Consider the following 19,744-nt stretch of genomic DNA (forward strand, 5'->3'; position numbering starts at 1 on the left):
CCAATATCCGGTACTCAATTTATGTTGAACGACTTAATATTATGATGATGTTCGATAAATGAACGTTTTTTTTTAGACAACGGTCTGTTCAAAAAGGTGAACATTTATCAAGAAAATTTTTTTAAGAAAAAATTCATCTGGATTTTTGAAGAAAAAATTTCATATTTTATTAATTTCGTATCTGGGCGTATATAAAGTTGCCAATGAAAGTATCTAAACAAAACTAGTTTTAAAGATATTATTATCAGGAAGAAATTTAGGGATTTATATGATGAAACATTCTCTTTAAGATATTGGTTTAAATTAACACTACAACTTAACTTGTTTTCAAATGTAATATAACCCATATCATGAAGTATTTTTTGTTATATCTACAAATAATTCTTATGTTGTCATTGTTCAGAATCTTTTCATGATATATTCCGACATCCTACCTCCTCCTTAATGGATTCTTCGATCGTTCGTCACTTTTACATCACCTTGGTCTTTTAAGTCCCTTCTTTCTTCATCAGTTTCCATGTTGAATTCCTCTTTTTCTCTTCAAGTCTTCATTTGTTCATTTGTTAGAGAGTTTTAATCTATTAATTTATTAATCTTACCGCTTAACAGAACATTAAAAAATAAATACAAAATCTGCTTTGGGTATTTTTTAAAAAAATTGGGTCTGAATACTTAATTAACGGACTTAAAAACTATAAAAAATAAATTTGTAGTATTAATAATGTCATACCCTACGATGACTACGAAATATACAGAAAAGATAGAGAAAACCAGTTTTCTCTCTCCTTAATATCATAAAACTGTTAGTGAGTGAGAGTACAATTATCCTTTCGTCATCTAGCGCTAGATGACTGGGCCCCAGATGAGCTTGATGACCGTGTCGAACTGCGGTTAGGCTAAATATTCTATGGATGCGAATCGTTAAAGTTAACTGAAGGAAGTCGAGTTCGAAACACCTCGACACTTTTGGTTTGTAAGGTTAAAACATCAAACTAATCCAAGATACATTATCGTAGATTATGTTTGTTTATGGTGAAATCTTAATACAAAGAAACATATTTCTATAATTATATACGTGCGGTTTGCCAAGAGATGGATTGTGCGTCTTTTTTAGTATATGTCATGCATTTGGTTGGGGGAGTTCTTTTTCATTACTTTAATATGAAGAAAACTCAGCGAAAAGTATTTTGATGAAAGTTTATAGTGAACCTACTCTAAGCGAGCGAACGTACCTTGCACGATTCTAGTCATCTTGGCTTGGAAAAAGAAGTTCTGGGTGGCCAAAAAAGTTTGAAGATGAGAAATTGGAAGCATTGTTCGATGGAAATTCTTACCAAATACAAGTAAAGCTCTTAGAATATAACGGGTTATACCATTAATTGGGAATGCTACCGACAACAAATCATCAAATTGAAGCGAACGCTTGCCGAAAAACGCCCTAATTTTGCAACTAGGCACGAGGCACGACGCATTAATTTTCCATCATGACAACATTCGGCCTGATGTCGCAGGACTGGTTCAAAACTATTTGAAAAACAGCGAGTTGTCCGTCTTATAGCTCAGACCTTGCCTGTTCTATTCAACCATTTTACGGGCGACGCAGAGCCCCTTACTGAACAGCAGTTCATATCAGAATGAGGTATCAAAAATAGGATTAATTCATTGTTGGCCGCTAAGCCCGCGAAGTTCTTTTGAGCTGGAATCCACAAATTGCCAGAAAAATGGGTAAATGTTATAGTTTTATATGGGCAGTACTTTGAAAAATCATATTCCCATGATATTCCAATCGAATAATCACAATATTAAGGTCCGTAAACTCAATGAAGAAATTCGCCAATTCTATTCGTCTCCGAAAAAGGATTTTAATATCCGATTAATCAATAGCATTAAAAATTAATGATAGCAATGCCGATTAAAGTACAAGTATATTAATATAAGTATATATCTACGCCTAATTCATCATACGCCGGGTAAGTCATCCACACATAAGTAACTGTCATCATATCACCTTCAACTACGAACTCGATACGCTTGAGTGTCTGCAAACCGTGTCGAATCATTGTATTAACGGTAACTATCAGCTGCTCGGCGCAGCTGACGTGAGCAACCTGTTACTGCGGCACGTGTCAATTCAGCTGTAATTTGAGCAGCAAGTGTTTATTACATACATATGTATGCGAGTGCCGTTATTGCGGCGAATTCGGTTATGTTGTTTTTATCAGCTTCGCTTTCGTTTGCCCATCAGCAACAATAACAAATTGGAAATATCAAACGCCAAAGCCTCAACAACAACAACAAGCCATATTTGTTGCGTTCGGTTTTCGCAAAAGAAACTGACTCATTTGAAGAAGTATCCCTCATTTGTAGGCATGTTGATGCATGTGGTCGTTGCCAATGGCAACACATTGTCTAAGTTTCACTCAGGCGTTCCACATTTTTCAAAAAGAAAATAAGAAACAGCGATAAGATGTGAAAATAAAAATCGCTCGAGCAAAATGACACTTGCGAATACTATTTTGAGGCAATTCGTGCAAAACCAGCCAAGTGCTGAACGCCCAAACTCAGCTTGATGCTAAATAACTGTTTTAATTTGTTATGAAATTACATTTGTTGCTCTGCTAATAGGCTAATTGGTATCCTATTGTTTGACTGTAGCGGAATTGGGGTGCAATAATATATAATAAAAGCAGTTAACTATACACAAGGTGATTGCAAAGTGATTTGTGTGGCAGCATCTATATTCGGCTATGCTCGTGCCGTTGCTTGCCGGCAGTTGAAGGAAACGGCGCAGAGCAGGTGAGTCGTGGAGGTGAATAGCAATAAATTAGAATACGTAAAAATGTGTGTAAAGAAAGTGAGGCTCTTTACGTTTTCTCAAGCCTTCAAAGGCTTCACAGAAGAAGAGAGGATATGATAAAATATACATAATGTTTAAAAATGTATCCAGGTCATCATATTGTAATGTCAGCAAGCTAATATAATTACAATTGTAATGTAATGTATAGATAGTATTCAGTATTATAATATAATCAGTTGCTTTCCTTTTTACCAAAGAGTTCTGCCTCTTAGTATTTGCAAGGCCGAATACTTCTTTATTTCCTTCTAAACACTAACAGGTACCGTATATCCTAATAGCCGGAAAATATATGTATGCTCTAATCATAAATGGCTCAGCAGATGAAGTCACTGAGTTTTCATCATACGTCGCTGAGGTACAGTTAATAATATGAGCTCTCCGATAATCAATGAAAATAGCCTAAAATTCATTATAAACTCTCTCCGGAATGAGTAAATAAACAAAACCATAAACATTTCGTATCAGAGCTGCTAAATCGGCCAGATCTGCTGGTGATAGGTGTATACGTATGGTCAAAGTACACTCCACAGACCCATTTGCCGGGGTTTCTAATCTATTTTCAAAATAATTTGTTATTATTCAAAAATCTTAACATTTACTGTTAAGACAATTTCAATTTACCTAAAATTTCGCTTTTCTACTATCCAATAGCTTACAAAGATCCCCTCCAATTTTGTTAGGCTATTACTGGTAATAAGTTAAAATGTATTAAATAATAATTAAAATATATTGGTCAAGTAAGAAGTTCGTTCGGTTTTTTATTGATTTTTCAAAAGATGATAACTTTGTGTACATTTTGCCAACGAGATGCCAACTGCATTATATCCTTCTCGTAGAAAGCTGCGTCCCTATTGGCAAAAAACTCGGAGAGCCAACTTTCACAGGCCTCTCTTGAGGCCAACCATTAAGCGCGTTCGCCATGGACAGGAAAAGATGGTAATCACCTGGTGCCAGGTCCGGACTATAAGGTAGGTCCATAAGGACCTCCCATCCGAGCTTCTGGCGCGTCACCAAAGACATGTGTGGCCTGGTGTTGTCCGGATGGAACACAATTCGGCCTCTGTTGATCACAGATGGCCTCTTCTGGATGAGTGCTGCCTTCAAGCGGTCCAGTTGTTGGCAGTAGAGGGCCGAATTGGGCGTTTGGCCATAGGGGAGCAGCTCGTAGTAGATGATTCCTTGCCAATCCCACCAAACACACAGCAAAACCTTCCTGGCCGTCAATCCGGTCTTGGCCACCGTCTGGGCCGCTTCCCCGAGCTTTGACCACGACCGTTTGCGCTCGATGTTGTCATAAGTGAACCATTTTTCATCGCCAGTCACAATCCACTTCAGAAACGGGTCGATTTTGTTGCGATTCAGCAGCGATTCCCAGATGGAAATTCGGTCCATCATGTTTTTTGCGTTAGTTCGACATCGAGCTTCTTTTTGAATCCAAGGTTATGCAAATGGTTCCAAACGGTTTTCTGGTTTATCTTTAGTTCCTCAGCTAATTAGTAAATCAAACTCAGATTTAAATGACAATTTATAGTGAAATTAATTTATTTAACAATTTAACTTAAGTATAACATACCACTTCAACTTAAAATCTCTGTATCTTAAAGAGTATTAATATTTTCGAGATAATTCCAAAAATACGCGAATTTCATGGAAAAATTAGGTTTGGGGGCCCGTTCTACCCCGCAGGTGCAAGTTATAACTTTACCGCAATGGAGACTTTTGTAGAGCGTTCGATTCTGAGGAATACCTAATGACGGGTGAGATAATCCCATCAACTGCCGCTAAGTTATAAAATTAAAAAGAAAAAAAATCAAGTTTTACGTGTATTTTATATGGGAAATCTTTACAGGCCTAGGTCTAGTACTTAATATTAAAATTAAAGTCCCAAATTTTTAGGGAATTTTTTTTTTGGTATTTCCAACAAAATTACACCATGGGATCGAAAAAAAAAATAGTTAAAAAAAAAAGCAGTCTAATGTATATATTTTCTCGGAAGCATGACTTAGAGCCAGAGATGTGTAACTTTACAGTACTGCCAAGTGACATATCAAATTACTACTTGAAACTTGAAAACAATGCGGTACAACAACTAGGCAGCAATAAAGGCATGTACACAAAATTGAACAACCACAACAACATAATTAACGCTTAAATCGACAGCTGGCAAGCGCCAGCTATTAATGGCGCTAATAATGTCCACTCGAGTTGTTTGCTCGACCAACTGTCACACACACACACATGTATATATCTCCAATGTTTGCGCACCTGCAATTCGCGCTTTACGCCTGAGAAATGCATCGCTCCCCCGGAAACAGCAAGCCCCAACAACAAACTATTCGACCATTTAACCGTTTGTCCAGTTGTCAACTGGCGCGATCGAGTGTCTTTAGCTGGAAGCGATGGCCGCAAATAAGTTCGAAAACCTGAGCATGTAAGTGTGTGTGTTTCGGAGCATATTTTAACGCCTGCATTCCAAGGCAGTCCACACAGTGCCGTTGTCCGTCCACGCAGGCGGTTTGTTTGCTCCAAATTGGCCGCCACTTATGTTGTTCCGTTTGTCAGCGCAAATTGCCACACCCTACTGCTGCTCGTGCCCGCTGTTAGAGTTTTCGTGGCTTTGCTTTCTTCTTCTTATGCGCCTCTGTGGGCCACTCTTGTCCTGCAGTACCAAGAATGAAACGATTACAATTACTATGGCGACCTCAAACACAATGTCACTTTGGTGTTGTTGTTGTAATTTGTGCGCTGGTTTGCTACTGCATCCAATACTTAATGTGTCCTACCGTTGCGCCTCGAAGCTACCGTTTCAATTGCAAATAGAAGAGCACTTTTCTCAATTACTTATTTGAATAAAATTATCTAGCGTAATAGCTCTGCACACATGCTTACATACATATAAACACAAATTCTTTTCTTTTCTTGCCACCGCGTTGCAGGCAATAATTTGGAATTTGCGTGGAACTGACCTGCAAGTGGCAGGAGATAAAGAAAATTAGTTTACTCGCCCCTTTAGTCATTTGTGTTCGCAATTACCACACATGTGTATGTGTGTACAGGATGGTTGATAGGGGTTGTGTTTATTTTGAAAAGTAATAAGAGTGAAGTTTGCCAGATTTTTTTTTGATTGTTTTGGAAGACCACCTTCGGTTAAGAGACTTTCTCGAGTAGCTTCACAGCAGGGAACTTATAAGTTAGTTTTGCAAGACCTTGGAGATGGTTTTGGTCCAATCTTATAAATCACTAAAGTCTTGAAACAATGAACCTCAGAGGTGAACCTCAGGTCTTTGAACATTAACAACACAGGACAAACCACAAAAATACTTTGGGGTAGTGTTGATGGTGAACAGATCAAAAAGCTTTTACTTTTAGGCAAGAGGGGACTTAATAACATAGTAAGGGTCATCACAGGGCATGTATCTCTAAAATCTCACTTTCGAAAAATTGGAAAAGTGGATTCGGCGGAATGCAGAGCTTGTGTGGAGGAAGATTATATGCTGGCACATTATTTTTACGAATGCCCAGCCTTCAGCCGGTTGAGACGGAATATCTTCCACGCTCCCAATGTTCCAACTTAAAAGACTGCCCAATAGCTGGGGTGAAAAAAATCAAATATAATATTTCACCAAGTCAACTAAGTTGCTGAATAAGGGTCGGGAGCCCAATGGGCCTAATGATGGCCTAGGTTCGGCTGCCTGTGGTCTGGCACTCCTGCACCTTTTTTTCCAACCAACCAACCAAGGTCTTGAATCTTCTAGCACCGAAGAGCTGACTCGTAAGACAATTAGTGAACTAGTCGCTCAACACATCGATTCTAGTTTCAGTTTCTATGTATGTTTCCCTATCCTACTGAAACCAAAGATCGTTCAAAGTTTTATTTTACATACATACATACAAAGTGTATATTGATATACTTGTACTATTTTCACCAACGTTTCAAGGAAAAAGCTAAACCACTCATTCCATAATTTTTCAAAGTCTACTCCAACGGCCACTCTCTGCGGATGATTTACTTCTGAACCATAAAATATCTTAAACGACCACAAAAATGTTTTAGAAAATATATTTGGAAGAGTGAATTCGTTGAATCATTTCAATCCGCAAAAATTAAATAGATATAATCTCTTTCACCCCTTCTCTCTCTCCCTCTAGACATCCAGCGGCACAGACTTGTCATTATCGAAACAACCCAACAAGTATTTTGTATGCGATATATTTTTAACCGATCAGGTGATTCAAATAAGGGGGAAAATCAATTAACCGGGGGTCAAAAACGAATGATACTGTATTTATTAATATATGTTTGAAAAGAAACCACTATATAGAACACCCTGTATCTATGCAGTAAATCCACATAGCATTCCAATACTCGCTTAAGCCTGGCGTGGCAATTTTCCAATTGCTTTGTATCTGCTACCTCGGCACCTTACGGCGTATGAGCGTATGGTATACGCTAAAATCACTCTTGTCATTCGTCGGCATCACGTTCTCACTATATTCCCGCCGATTTGTGTCGAGCGAGTAAATAGTGGAAATTTAGTGCATTTCAAATGCAAAGTAAGGAATGCGAAAAGCGGAAAACAACGGTGCGTTGCTGCTGTTACAACGCCCGCCCAGCTTGGTTAACTACTCCATTGCCTGCCACATGCAACACACTGTCAATCAAGTGGCGGCGGTTTACTTCCTAGCACATAAAATTGTTGTAGTGACAGTTACAGTTGCACTCGTGGAAAATTATAGCGATCAAGTTGGAGGAATTCATTCGTCATCAGCTGAAATGTACTCCGCAATTGTTGTGCTCCTAGCATACAGTGGATTGTATTAGGAATCGTGGCATATAGTTTTTATTTGAAGATAATTGCGAATTGATTTTAATTGACGATTCAAGGACTTACAAGGTTTAATTCACCTCCGAGTGACTGATAGATTTCGTGAGAAACCCTATTATATCAAAAATATCGAAGAAATAAGGTTTTCTTATCCCTTTATGCTCTATAAATTGTTGCTCTTTACCTCTGGGTTGTATGGTATTTTGACTTAAGGGTTGTTAAATCTATCAATGAAACTAGGCTCCGACTATAGGAATATACACATGAATCGTCTTTTAAAACCGAGATTTCTTACATTGATTCCGATACTAAGCTTGTATTTTACAATCAAAGAATAGTAAAATGGTATTTTCTCACGATAGCGCAAGGGTCACCGATACTTCAAGCGACTCAAAAGCGGTCGTTACGTTCAAATAGCCAATAAGAAGGTATCGGTGAATGAAAATTCCTGAGGAAGGTAAAGATGTATGATAAAAACTTTAAAGAGATTAGGCTGATACCACAAAGGATGGGCTTTTTATATACGAGGTGTGTTCCAAAAATAACGGGAATGTTTACCTTAATGTTGTCGCCTTCGAAGTATTTCCTTTAATTAATTAATAATTTAATTGGCCTTCGAACCTGCCATAAAAACATATGTTTAAAACGGAAGCCGTTTGCACTAAGACAGATGTCCGCAGTAGCCGTCACTATCATGTGAAATAGTCGCTTTGTCCTATAAGAAAACGAATTATTTGGAAAAATTGAAAAATCCAGTTACTAAATTCATAAAGCGAAAATACGACAAATTTAGGTCGTATTAGAAGCAGTTATATTATATTTGTTATATTTTTTCATAAGCGTAGAATCTGTCATATTATTTTGTGTCATAAAACATTTGCGACCCACTGTGGTATATCAACGTCAACACAGTTTCCAATCATTCGACATCCAGATGTGCTGGTGTTCCAATGTGTTTAAGTCTCTGCGTTGCTGCGAACGGCAATTGCAAATTCTATGCATGTAAAACCAGATGCCAGGCTGATAATCAACGTATTATCTCACCGTTTTACCCTCGATTTCCTATTCGCAACTGATACGCACACCTATGGCTTGGATTTCTCTTTCTTTTCTTTGCTTTGTGATCTCTATTCTACAGCCTTAGAGACAGCTTCACCGCTATATTAGCCGCGATGCTAGTTTTAAGTCGAAACACAAAAAAAAAACGTTGCAAATAGAGCAACACGAAATTTTCAAGTGGGCACATTACGGCGCGAAGAACTGCCGTAACAGTAACAATAAAAACATTAAGTGCGATGAAAGCACACAAAGGCATTTGCAGTGACAGGTGGCGCTGACACTCCAGTAGCGCAGATTCCGTTTTTAAATTATAATTAAATTTCGCCCCAAAATCCAGTTTTCCATCTCTACACGCCAGCGTTTAGCCAGCACATCAGCTGTGCTTAGAGATGTATGTGCATACGTATGTACTCAGAGCTGACTTGCACCGTTGCATAAATATGTATGTATATTCAGTAATTTTACAACATCGGTATCAGCTGTTAGCCGGTTGAAGTGTGAAATTTAATGTTCACATTAGCCGCAGCATGAGTTAACTATGTAGGTTTTGTCGGAAAGTCATAATGTAGCTCATATAAGGACTTATAACCTTTCGGAGCTTAATGGAAAAATAAAAGTAGATCCATCGTGACAACTTTCAACTTTACCGGACTCTTCAAATGCACTATTTCTTTTACATGCATTAGAAAGGAAGAGCGGACGACCATTTAACAAGATTTTATGGTTAACACTTTTTGGATCTTAAAAAATTATGTTTTTTTAATGCCTGACATAAAACAATTTGAGATTACGACTAATATTATTTTTACCTATTCATGTAATTATTATTTTATTGAAATATGGAAAACTAATATATTTCGTTTAAACTCCGGTTATGTTAAAATTTAAAGTTTTAAATTAGCTCTTGTAAAGTTAAATGAAGTAGAAAAGTTAGAAGGTGTATAACTATCATCAAGTACATTCCTATGATTTCAATACTTATTTTCAAAGCACGATGATGTAAATCATCTGATAAAAAAAGGCCACGACGAATAATGGAAAACTTTCAAGCATTATCAACGAAAACTAAATTTAAAAAGAATTATATTATACTTGGAAACTCCTTTCGATTGCACTTGTTAACACTAAGTTCACAAATATTGAGTATTGATATATCTAAATGGTGATTGCGATCGATTCTTTTACAAATTATCTACTTTGGGAGACGATATTGCACAACACTAATATATAATTTTTATTATATTTATTCCCAGAACAGGACATATTAAGTTTGCAGGTTTTGAGATATCATCTGAAATTTTGCACACGTCATTGTCCCCTGCTTGTTTGGTGGAACCGTCGATATCGGACCACTATAAGATATAGCTGCCATACAAATTGTCGGATCAAAAATCAAAGTAAAGATTTTCATAATTTTTTTCCTTATTAAGTAGTTTTAATTTGACAACATTCAAGGCGACGTGGCTAGAGCTTATACATATAGTTGCTAACCTAAATGCACCTGTGAAGGATATTGAGACTTTGGCGCACTCGAAGTTAACGTTTGTTATTGTGTTATTTTTACTTTTATTTTTATTTTTATTTTACGCTTAGGCTTATCAACATCTCCGCAATAATTTGCCTGGAAGGATGCAGGCATTTGCCAACTAATGGCATCGTTGCCCATTTCTCGATGCGTTAAAGTTCAGGCATGTGGAATATCTGGAGTGTAATAATCCCACAGCTTATGTAGTTAATTTTTCATCTGAATGATTTTTCCAACAGCTACCGAAATAATCGTATTGCAGCCACAATGGCCGGACAGTTGTGCCATGACACAAAGGCAACAACATGCAACAGCAGTAGCAACATCAATAACAGCAAATGGCCAAATGCGTGTTGGCAAGCGGGACTTCTTTAAAAGATGCACCTGCAGTAAGCTCAAAACACACACACACCTGAAGACATGGTATTTGTTGTAAGAGCGGTTGATGGCGAGCAACGGCGCTTTCTGCAGTTGCAGCTGCTATGATTGCCTTTCGCAATAAATCTCAATTGAAATGGCGCCCAGCCTCGGCAACTTAACAACGGTTTTTTCTGCTTTCTTTCATTGCCGGTTATTTACCATATACGAGTGGTTGCATGAGGATGTATGTGTGTGTGAGCAACGCTTTTGTAAGCGGTCATTGCGGTTGTGTGCGTGTGTGTTCGTGTATCGGATTCACTTGCGCTACTTTTCTGCTACTTAAATGCTTTCTGTCGGGTCCATTGCAGCCTTCTTTTGCCAGCACGTCGTTTTTGCCACCAACTGGCAAAAAACCATTCAATAACCGTTCAACCATTCAACCGTTCAACTGTTCAACTATTGCCGTTCGATTCCGTTTTATTCGCTAGCTTTGCTAATATCTTGTAGCAACAACAATATAATACAACAACAAAAACAACCGTAATAAGCCACTACCACATTCGCTGCGATTATTATCCGAACGCAATTTATGCTGCCTGCGCCGGCATTGAAGCAAGTGGTACAGGCGCAGGCTGTATGAACGCGTGTTGCATTATTGATAAGGCCAAAGTCAGCGTGTAACAGCAACATGTATACATGCATACTTATCAATATATGCGAAGCTATGCCACATTTAACAACAACAACGATAAAATGCAACAATATGTCCATGCCAATGATGACATGATGAAATGCAGCATCACTTGCGATCTGTTGCCAACTGTCAAAACCAGTTGAACACGCGCCAAAGCGTTCACTTTACAACATTCGCCGCCGCTTGCTAAACAAACATGAACATTCGCACACTCACCTCACACACACACACATACATGTGCGAGTTTACGATCACAGCTATCACGATCGCCACGAACTGCCAAGATGATTTTGGCAACAGCTTGCTGTCATAGCCGTCGATCTGCATCGACAGACAGACAGACAGGAGAAGGCGCAACCAGCGACCCGACATTAGCTGCCCCCCTCTTCACCCTCCAACGTCTTCGTAATCGAGCTCATCATGGGATTAGTCACCGTTTGTGTGTAGAATTGGCCGAAAATTATTGAAATAAAAAAGAGAGCCGAAGCAAAACTTGATCTACCGTTGCGCTACGACGGCACTCGTCCGTGAAAAATGAGCGTGAAGATTAACATACGGCCTAGAACGCATTTGAAATTTGAAATGCGCTGTGCCAAGCTGGACAGGATCGTGTACTTTCCACAACAAGATTGGTTGGAAATTTGCGATTGGTTTAGGAATTCAATTTCTGCAATGCAAATTAGAGAGGCGCAAGAAGGTCGTTGACCCGAACTGTGTCTGTAATTATGTTATTGCGCAATATTTGAAGATTAAAATAACCGACATTTGCATAAGTTGGAATTTCAAAACTAGCCTTACTTTTAGAGAGTGGATATTTTAGCTATATGCAGCAAAGCTCATTTTTTCTGTTCTTATAGTTTTGAAAGTAATTTTAATTTTGAAATATTTGTTTATGAATATATTTTTTAATAACTAAACTATTGAGCGATGAAAAACTCGATTTTTTTTTATTTCGAAATCTGTATATCTATTCTGATCTATGTTTTAGTTATCTGGATACCAAGAATGGGCTAATATCCAATAATGTTGTTTTACTAGGAATGATGAGATCTGTTTGTAGTTTTCTACTTCGTATACCTGATCCAAAATAACAGCAGATCGCAGCACAGGGTGTATCAAAAGTTTAAATTTGGTTTGATTAGAGTATTTTCGAAAAAATAATTATTCTAATATAGAGAAGTGTAAATTAAATTTTACATTTATTCGAAAATGCTGATGTAAATTTTGTGATGTCTGGTTTGTGATAGAGCTGGGCACTCACAGAGGAAGCGTAGAGTCGTTTCCTCCCTTATTCCGAGTTTGCAGCTACGGCAAGTGCTATTATAGGGCATACCCATTTTTAGCACATGGTCTCCAATGGCCAGTGCCCTGTTATGATAGCTGTAAGTCTATATATATGTTTCCTGGGCCTATGTGATAAGTCCAGAGTTTTTGTCTTGTCATAATTTGGCGTATCTGTTTGACTATCCTGCATTTTTTTGTGGATTTCCATCTTATTAGCGCTATTTGTTGGAATTGCGTATTGAGCTGCCTCGTGATCGTTCCCGGCGGACACGGTATTGTCTCTGCCTCGGATTCGTCTAGAGAGGCTCCTGGCTTAGCCAACTCGTTCCAGTGAAGTTGAAAGAGTCTATGCTGAAAAAATCAATACTGAACGATATAGTGCGAAGTTACAGTATTTGTATGCTCCAACCCTATACACTTCAATAATTTTAATCGACTTAACTGTAAGTTTTGATTACAACCCTCAATATTTTCAGGAATTAAGGAAATATATTCGGGAAGCTCGGTAGGATCATGCAGCGAATTTTCACTTCAAACGTTTTAGAGGGTATGTAAATATTCCATAATGACATCCTTATTTACGCATTGTCGTAATATATACAAAGTCGTTATCTTCGTTTTACAAGTTTGTAAATTAGTCATAACTTCCAAATGGTTCCATTGAACGAGAGTTTGAAAGAAATATTTTCGAACTTCTATTAATCAACTTAATTTTGTGTTTCGCATTAGCGTCAATTTCGAAGTAAAAGTAAAAAAACAAATTGGCAGCCTTATGAAATGATGATCCATTCCAATCCAATCCATTATGAAAAGCTTTATTGAACCCTATTATAAACAGAAGCATTATGATATGCATTCGTTGCAGGGATGATCCCCTTATTCTTTTAGCCTGTGTAGATAGACATACCGAGAGCGACTGCAGTCAAAATCGAATATGTAGATGTTAACGGGAGTAAAGCATATAGTAACTACGATCACAGGGATTAATGTGTAATGATAAATATATATACAAGTATATGATCGTAGGTATTAGCTCTCTTTGATTGAGCTGGATTGCCAAAATAACAATAAGTAACAACAACAATTCAAAGATATTAAGTAAAATATGCTTACTGCACAATACAAATCTACAATAACAATAAAATTAGTGAAATCAATAGGCCGCAAAGTGGCCATAATCCATAAAAACGATAATCTGATACCACAATAGCTACAAATACCAACAAACTAACTAACTTGACAAGCAATGGCAACGCGCTCTTAAACGAGGTATGAGATATAATCAAGAGAGAAAATAAATTAGAATATTAAAAAAGCAACAACACCAATGATATTGGCAAACGAGCAAAAAAATGCGAAAACAGTAATAATAACAACAAAAAAGCGGACTGACTTCGAAAAGCACAACAATTGCAACAGCAACAACTGCCACACAAAAGTGAGTTAAGCATATGAAAACAGGTGGAAAAACGGTTGCCACAACGGCAATAACAACAATAATAATAACAACGATAATAATAGCGCCAACAACAGCAGGAATAGCAACAGCAACCAAAAACAACAAGATCAATAGTTACTTTGGCACTGGCCTATTGTTCAATTGTTCAATTCTGTGGCAGTTAATTGTATCCATTGCAATTACTACCGTTTGTTGTTGCCACTGTCATTCCTGTTGCCTTATTCTTTTATTTTCCACTCGGCGAGTATGCAGCGAAAAATGGAAAAAATTAAATATATTTATTACCGATAAGCGTTGGAAGGCTACCTGCAACAACTACAACAAAGCAATTGCAGCAATAACAACAACAACAGCATGGTGTTGAACTCAAATAAGTACCGCAATGTCGATCGGCACAAATGAACGCGCCAAGAGACACACCACACGCATACATACATATATACATTCAACCATATTGGCCTAAACATATGCATATCTGGACATGGATGTATGTGTGTATATGTGCGAACTGGAGTCAATGCATAAGCAAGAGATATTATAGAGCAGGTTTTGCTTCAGTACCAGGTAGTGGTATTTAGGCAGAAGACTGAACTAAACATAAGTTGCGTTATTAAAAACTAGTGTGGAATGGAGGTAATGTGGTAAGGGTATTCCACAAGATCCTTACACCAAGAGGTTATCGGGTGCCAAGTAGAGCCAGAGGATTCCGTCTCTCAACAAGCTTTCTTTTGCCTGTGGTATATTCACCTTCGTCTGATGTAGTTTCGACACCAGAATTTTAGAATGGCTTTCGCGCATTTTATATTATAAATTATAAGCTTTCAGCTGGAGGGTCTTAAAAAAATATGCCGTTGCTTTATTATCAAGTCTTATCAAGATTCAGAACCAGTTTTTATTTGGTTTCAGTTATCACGAGTTCCTAGAATTATCGACGCCCGTAAAACTCTCTTGAAAAAGGGAATCCCGAGGATTGGTCCAGTCCATTTTATAAAGAAATTTTATTATAATTATTAATTTATTCACGTATTTAGTAAAGTTTGAAAAAGAGAGAAATTTGGAACCTTTTTCCTTACTTAAAAAAAAAATATCAAAATTATATGTTTTTGAGGGTTACACCCGGCCTAACCCCTTAATACGAATTACAATAGCGTGCACCCACTAAAAAAATATCGTTAGTCACTAGCTCTCTGTACAAACTAGTTTAAACTCAAAAATAACTATTTTGAAGTTAATTGATCACACCACTTGGCTTAAGACACCGTTATGGAAACTGTTATTGGCTATTGTGGCGCTTTGTGTTGCTTGATCATCACTTGTTGGCCACTTGTTGTGCTTGTGGCGGATTCCTTTTTGCTACTTTATTGGCCACCGTATAGCCTTGGTCAATTTCTACTTTGCTGTTTTTTCATGTACAACGTTCCTGTCGTTCGCATTGTGTTTGTTAATAAAATAATTATGGTTTTTGCCGCATTATTGTCTTAATAGTTTATTGTTTTGTTATTGTTATACTGACAAAAGGAGTCAATTATTCGAAATATTTGTGTATACCGCCTTTTGAGCGTTAACTCAATTGCGGGAAAATTTTAAGGAATCTCATGAGTGTACATAAATAAGTTAATCGTAAATATTATACTCATCTTCTACTTTATAAATCTTTAATCGATCGTATCACCGACATAAATGGTGTGCTCTTTAATTGAGATATGCACATTTTTTTCCGATATGCTGACAGCAGCAATGGAATTTGGTTTTCCAAAGAAAAATTATCGACATCTTTGTTGGTACAGTTAGAGCACGGATGACAGTTGGCAGAAAATTTTTATTACCTTAGTAATAAGACATACATACATTCATTCAATGCAATATGTGTGTCAGCTTTGAACAGTTTTATTTAACAGTATTCAAACTTTCCAATTTTGTGGCGGAATGCGCAATGTGTAACGCTTGTAAAAATGGATGTAAGTATTAGTAATAAACTAATTCGTTTTACATTTGATTCCTTTTGTACTAATTTTAGAGTTTAAGTGAGAATTTGACGTAAAGTAGCCGCTTTATTTAGGGATGCCGCGTCGGCGTTAACATTGAGCGGTAAAAAACGCACCGGTCGACGCTTTTATGTAGGACGGCAGTAACATTTACCGCATTAATAAACGCTTTTAAGATCGATTTTTGGGGCATATAACGGTGATACCACATTATTTTCTGGTCAGGTGTAATATAATCCGAAGAATCCCTGTTACTGCTTTCGTATGTATTACACTCTTACCTAAGTTTACATACACGAGGATCAATTCCCACTTCATTCAAGGAAAACGCATAGCAACAGTCGGTTCGGATTCGGCAATTCGGTCACAGTTATATACAACTGAATACTTGTATTTCCTCTCCTTTTGCCTATATAACTTTGTCAATATCTTCCACGTGGAAATATGAGACATTGAAAGGCCGGTTGAGATACAACAATAGAATAATAGTACAAGTTGGTAGCAAGTTCCAACAGCTTGGCAGTACTATATTAGCAACGAATACTGTATTTCAAAGTGTGAACGCAAATGTTAGATGTTTCTAAATTTGGTGGCGAGGCGAAATACATATTTCTAACAAGTGATCTAGTCAATATTGAACATTCTTTAAAGAATAATGTTCCGCCTCATTACTCTTTAAAGAATCATATCCATATAGTTTTCGTTCGAAGCAATACTGGAGCTCCAAGAGGTATATGTGAGACAACCTAGCAAATGTGAGGGTTGCCACCTGTACGAAAGTAAAAAAATTTATGAGATAAACTAAATGTTACGTTAGGGGTATCAAACTATCAACCTCATAGTTTAAGGCTTGTAGTTTGATATATTTTTTATAAGAGTTGCCATTTTCTAACTTTTTTATTAAATTACATAGAAAACATAAGAATAATATTATAAAAAGGGAATTTAACAAAGTGTTTAAGCAAAGTTCCTATCGGTTAATAGTTGGAAAGGGTTGCCACACAAATTTATAAAATAAACACAATGTTGATTTCAAAGTAAAGATATTTGCGTAACATTAGTGGAAATATTTTCAAATGGATCAAAAGTTTGTGTTGCACTTTAGTTACTAATCGGAACTATGTTCTTCACTTACTTTGTCTATAATTATTACTTGTTAAATATCCGTACTCTCATATATCCGTATATCCCTTTACTGAATTCACCGAGAAGAGTTTCACTTCTGGTCGCACACAATTTCATTTTCCTTTCAACAAATAAATTCCATCAACATTTTTGCTTTATACTCACAATGTAAATGGAACCTAATTTACATGGCTTAATGTTATTTATACTTAACCGTAAGTTTTCAAAGCTCAAAAGCGGAATAAACCTCAAACCTTATGCGCATGTGCAGCTTAGTTATTACTAATGCGGCTTGTTGTTGTGGTATTTTTATCGCTCAATGGGTTCCTTAATCCTCCATTAGTCATGCCGCAAAGTACATCAATAATCACAAACACACTCGCCTGCTCAGAGATTAAGTTGACCCGCCTTCAGCTCGTATCGGCACACCCAGTTGTCAACGTTTTCATTGAATGAGAAATATTTTTTATTTTTTGCTTGTATGTGTGCATGAATTCACCAAAAATTATGGAAAGGTTGACAGTAAAATAAAATAATAAAAACATTAATAAGACAAAAAATATTATGTATACTACTCAAAATAATTAATAAATTTAGGTTTCACTTTGATTTACTGAAATTCAACATAAAACATAAATAAAGACCGATATATTTTTTGAGGAGGGCACACTACTCTAGTGGAACGTTAGTTTTTACTACCGCACTTATTATAATATTAAATAAAATGCTCTTTTAATTTTTGGTGGAAATACTAGGAACTCTATGCATTCTTAGAATTTTATTGAAATCAGTGAAATTTCCATTTTTGATTTAAAAAATTTCGACGACCAGTGCGAAAAAAGACGTGCCGCGCACAATCGTTGAGGTGTCGAAAAGCGTTGAATCACTATTGTATGTATTGAATGTGTAAGCGAAAAGGTAGCGCGCGGAATCGTTGGCGTATAGAAGCGCACTTAACGCGGAGGCTAGCTTTCGTATTGAGTGTGTTGAATCGAATGTGGTGGGGGCGATGATCCCGCCCTTCTTGTTAATTTTATGTGTGGTGTTCTCAAATGTTGAGTGTGGTAGTGTCGGCGTATGTGATAAGATCTTGTGAGTGTTCAATAGGATGCTCCAGTTTTTACCGTTTAGAGTGGTCTGTTAATTTACTGAGTCTTAGTACAATAAAACAAGAACAATGGGGGGTATGGACCCAATTTTGACCATTTTTGGCAATACGATATATTATTAGCAGAAAAATATGATCTCTGAGTTTCATTAAGTTACCTCACAGATTGGCCGGTTATCCTAACGTTAGGTATATGGGAGCTAGAGGACCCACTGAACTGAGTTAATCCATTATGATTTTCATTATTATCAGAAAAAAATGCCCATTGTTAATCTATTTTACACATCTGCATAAAGTCAGTCATAGACTCTGAGGTTATCCTCTTTTGTATCTGAAGGGTGGAAAAATTATTATTCGGTATCTGACATTATTAGATGAGCCTTTATGTTACTATGTATTTCTGTTAATTTTTTTGCGATATATTTATTAGAATTTTAATTATTAATTACACTGGCCTACAGTGGTTTTGTTGCTCATGCAACTAGCAATGATTTTGTAAGATTTGCTCTAGTTTACTTGTAAACAGAGGGCCAAATGTTATATTTCAATAAAACTATTTTTATAAACTTCAGTTTAATATTTTTTTAGTTGACAATCTCTGAGCAGTAATTTGTCATCATGTGACGATCCCATCAACTTAGATACACTCCTCATCACTTTTGGATCCTAGTGGAATGACTCTCCTTTTTCTTCACACTCGAATAACTTTTTATGCGATATAATTCTAGATATCTCTTCGTTTGATATTTGTTAAAACCTTTAAACCTTTCGCATAATTATACCCTGAACAGGGTATATTAAGTTTTCCACGAAGTTTGTGGCATACAAAAGGATACGTTTTCGATTAACGGCACTTTGTGTGCGTGACAATGCTCTGAGTCCGCCCATATGTAATACCAACCTCCTCAGAGCACCAAAGAACTATACCTCCAAGTCCAAGTCTCATCGCAATTTCTAAATATTTACTCAAGTCATCGCTTACACTTCAACTACTCTCTACATCTTAATCAATTTGTTATATACCATATAGCTCTACATCTACAACTATATCAATTTGTTCTAGGTGTTACAAATAACCATTAGGAGTACACAAGTATTATAATCGCTGTTGCTACATGTTGCAAGTTTATTAAAATACTTAAATTTATCAATAAGTTTTATACTCTTGCAACATGTTACCACAGAGCATAAATTTTTTTTCACCTAACGGTTGTTTGAATCATCTAAAACTAATCGAGTGAGATATAGGGCTATATACACATATATAAGTGATCTGGATGATGAGAAGAGTTGAAATTCGGGTGACTTTTCTGTCCGTCCGTCCGTCTGTTCGTCTGTGCATGCTGTAACTTGAGTAAAAATTGAGATATCTTTATGAAACTTAGTACACATGTTTCTCGGTCCCGTAAAACGGTTGATGTTGCAGATGAGCGTAATCGGACCACTGCCACGCCCACAAACC

General features: G+C 36.9%; 1 protein-coding gene and 1 long non-coding RNA gene across 8 annotated transcripts in view; one reads left to right on the forward strand and one right to left on the reverse strand.

Annotated features, from left to right (window-relative positions):
* Positions 1 to 19,744, forward strand: part of fru (sex determination protein fruitless) — a 300,477-nt gene that overhangs the window by 23,297 nt on the left and 257,436 nt on the right. The gene's annotated exons all lie outside the window — the stretch shown is intronic.
* LOC138859035 (uncharacterized) overlaps positions 3,610 to 19,744 on the reverse strand; it is a 97,456-nt gene continuing 81,321 nt past the window's right edge. Inside the window, exon 4 of the long non-coding RNA XR_011398076.1 lies at positions 3,610 to 4,346. This is a non-coding gene — a long non-coding RNA (uncharacterized lncRNA). The remainder of the gene's footprint in view (positions 4,347 to 19,744) is intronic.

Source organism: Bactrocera oleae, chromosome 2, assembly GCF_042242935.1.
Source record: "Bactrocera oleae isolate idBacOlea1 chromosome 2, idBacOlea1, whole genome shotgun sequence".
NCBI lineage: Eukaryota > Metazoa > Arthropoda > Insecta > Diptera > Tephritidae > Bactrocera > Bactrocera oleae.